This window comes from Periplaneta americana, chromosome 17 (genome assembly GCF_040183065.1).
Source record: "Periplaneta americana isolate PAMFEO1 chromosome 17, P.americana_PAMFEO1_priV1, whole genome shotgun sequence".
Classification (NCBI taxonomy): Eukaryota; Metazoa; Arthropoda; class Insecta; order Blattodea; family Blattidae; genus Periplaneta; species Periplaneta americana.
The window spans coordinates 54966445-54970435 of NC_091133.1; positions in this window are offsets into that span (position 1 = coordinate 54966445).

A 3991-nucleotide genomic window follows, 5' to 3' on the forward strand; every position below is an offset into this window, starting at 1 on the left:
ATGACCAGCATATAAATTTGTCAATGACATGTTAATCAATATAACTACTTACGAAACTTCAGCTTTCGTATTCAAATAGTTTTCGTACGGAAAATTGCATACAACAGGGATTGGTAGGATCGTATTCAATACTATAGGCGTATTCAAATCGATATGGATAAATACACTATGAAAACGTATTAAATATAACATTTTCTAGGGCAATATTATTAGTGTGATGGTAGCTGTACATTCCACATGCCTTACATATATACTTTGGAATCCTACCCTCCTTCCTTTCTTTATTTATTTATTTCTTTAACTCCTTGCCCCTTTCCTTCCCTCCTCGCTCCTTTCTTTCATTCCTCACTTCTTTCTTTCATTCTCTTATATATTTTATTGTTCATTTCTTTTTTTTCTTTTTTATTTAATTTATGTATTATTTATTTATTTTATTCATACATTTTATTTTTATTTATTTATTTACTTATTTATTTATTATTTCAATTTTAAACTTCCTTTTTATTATATGCTACCAGACATTGTAGCTATAGTACATTTTGTTTAGACGTTATTGTTATGTAATACGTGTATTATTTCTATTTCCTATAATATAATCTATTGAAAATTCCTCATCTTCAGAGGAAATGTGGCATCTGTAAGAATTTCTCTATGCCAAAACAATTTATATTCGTTATTTCACAAAACTGATCTATGTCGGTACACTTACATGAGCATTTCACGTTTAATAAAATGCCGTTCGAAAATTGACAAGGATAAATAACTGACCACTTCGACGTGATTCAGTGCTTCAGCTTGTGGCAATATAATCTCGCGATTTATACGTTTGCTGACGGATTTTATTTATTGGAATTATCGATTGCTGAAAGTATAGCAAGACAATTTTTGTACGATGTCTTCGTAATATACGTAGGCCTACCATAAACGAAGATTTGCTGTTATACTCTATGCTGAGCTGCCAATAACTAAAGTGAACTGTACTGAATGGAAGTCAGCTGTATACTAATGCTCTAACTTGGACATCTCAGGCCACATTAACTGCCTATCCTACGCAATACAAAATCTTCCAACGCTCGATACAGAGAAAATAAACAATTTTTCTCGGCAGTCGGGTTTTATCTACAGCACTAAAAGCTCGACGGCGTTTACTTGAGCGAAAACTTTTTCCTGGCAAACACTCTGTAACATGTTCTTTGCTTGTTATCAAAGTAATAACTTTGGCACATTGTTGAGTCTGCTTGAAAGTTCTGTGCTTTTAACAGGCAATAAGAGCCAGTAGTAAATTATATGCTGTTGTTTCCTGTGCTTCAGGATAAGTTTTTGTATTCGTCTTTAGGATATAAGTTTATTCATTAAGTGTTTGCTAAATTCTTAATTTATACTGCATTATGACTCTCTGGTCTCAATGGAGAGGGTGACTACTAGAGATGGGAAAAAAATGCTGGAACAGTTTATTTGAAACTGTTTCATAATTGAAACTGTTCCGTGTAACTGTTTCGATACGAAACAGTTTCGTGATATGACCTGTTCCAACTGTTACAAAGAGTGTTACACAGCTCCAGTGATAACTTCAACGTTCCACATGGTTCCAACAGATAAACAGTTCAGTTTCTAAACAGTTTTCCTCTTCTTTCTTGTCTGCAAAGGTCATGTGTAGCGCTATCATTGACTTCCAATCGAAAATAGATATAATAATATCCATGTTCCACACGGCCGTCGTGCAACAGTAGTCTATTTAATTGTACGAATCAAATTCCCTAATAAATATGATATTAATTATTAGCTGTCTATTGATGGAGAATATGTTCATGGTGCCCTAACATAGTGTTAATTATTAATATACCGCGAAAAATATCTTGGGCTAATGTCATCGTTATTAAACTCTCCTTGGGTTATATGTATTATTTTTACTAAAATCGATTTATTTTGAATTGTAGTTATTTACTGTACCCTTAACAGTAACCTACGAAAAATGGCTTTCGTCTTCATAATGCACTGAACAGCTGATTTAAAGACGATTCAAGGACTTTGAAACATGTTTCCGAAGCAGATGAGAGGTTGAAACAGTTGGAACCTTTGGAACAGTTGGCACTGATGTTGTAAACATATTCTTATGAAACTGTTATTTTGGAACAGCTTCGTTCATGAAACAGTTACAGTCGAAACTGTTTCTTAAAAAGAACAGTTTATCCCATCTCAAGTGACTACCTTTAACAGCAGATTGCTATAAATTTTGTCGTTGCACGAATGTTTTGTATGTTTAGTAGGAATATTGTTCTTTTTTCGTCAGAATCGTCTTTTGTTCCTTTATTATTATTATTATTATTATTATTATTATTATTATTATTATTATTATTATTATTATTATTATTGCAGAGTACTCTACAGAAAAAAAAATTAAGAGACTCATTATACAGCAGTGCTCTCTAGTGGACTCGAAACGTGAGTATAGTAAACTGTGCCTAAGACGGAAGAAGTCCAATTTCAGAAGAGCCGGAAATCTGAAGCCTTGGTCCGCTGAGGAAAGTTTATTACGCTGTAACACGGGGCGGGTTATTCACTTGTTTAGCTTCACTGCACGCCCCGTTTTATATGCTCTTCGCGGACTCAAGTGGGGCCCTATCTCTTTTTAAAACACCCCGAGGAACTTTTCTTGTATTTTTTTCTTGTAGCGATAAACATTCGGGGAGTGAAATGGACCGTTATATGGGGCCAATGATGCATGCAAGCAGCTCAGCGTGGGCGTGTAAGTGATGCTCCTGCTAATTATACCACAGGGCACAACTCTGCATATTTATCTGCAGGAGGAGAAGCAACAGGAAGGGTGTGAAAGAGGGTGGGAATCAACCCTGTCCACGATAAGCCGAGAGCTTGAAAGAGGGCAGAATAAATTTCCAGTGGAAGGGTGTTTGGATTTTTCCTCCAACTGTAAAAGAAATAGCAAAAGGTCTGTGTGTGCTTTCTAGTTCAGAGAAATGTGCAGATAACTCGCTTCGTCTCCTTGGAGGCCGACCAGGAACATTTAATGTGTGAGAAGGAGAGATTGTGTTTTGTTTGTTCATTCGTTCATTGTCCACTCAGTAATATTGCTGTGTAGGACTGTGAAAGATACGAGTAGTAGCTCTGTATAGGCACTATCTTGTGTGATATCACAATGTGTCCGCAGTAACAAATTACTCAAACGACAAGTATTTATAGCAGCCGAAACTAGTTTTGATATTTATACAGTTGGTGGAAAGTTGTAACATTTGTTTTACCTTCTCATTGTACGGATAATAAAGACAAAGTATTCGATGCTGAAATATTCATTTCAAGTTTTTCAATAAATAAATGTCTAAGCATTTTCAATATCAATGCCAAAATACATAACACAGATACCGCAAGACTTTGTTGCAAGCGCTTCTAGCGGTCCGGCCTTGCACAATGAAGTCGGAGTGATATTTGATGTGTGGCTAATTTTGTTCTTCGAAACCGTTTTTAACTTTGCGTTAATAATATGTTTTTCTTGAAAAATAAATTTATATATGAACACAAAACATTAGACGTTATAAAACAGACAAATACTTAACGATGTCTGGTAAGTTGTGCTGATTTTGGCTGCAGTAACTTTGAACTTATTAAGCTATCAAAATATTTTTTTTCGCTTTCAACAAGGCAAAACAGTGTAAGTAAATACCGTTACTTACTTACAAAGGACTTTTAAGGAACCGGAAGGTTCATTGCCGACCTCACATAAGCCCGACATAGTCCCTATCCTTTGCAAGATTAATCCAGTCTCTATCATCACATCCCATGTCCCTCAAATCCATTTTAATATTGTCCTCCCATCCATGTCTCTACCTCCCCAAAGGTCATTTTCCCTTCGACCTCCCAACTAACACTCTATATGCATTTTTTGATTCGCCCATAAGTGCGACATACCCTGCCCATCTCAAACGTCTGGATTTCATGTTCCCAATTATGTCAGGTGAAGAATACAATAAGTGCAGTT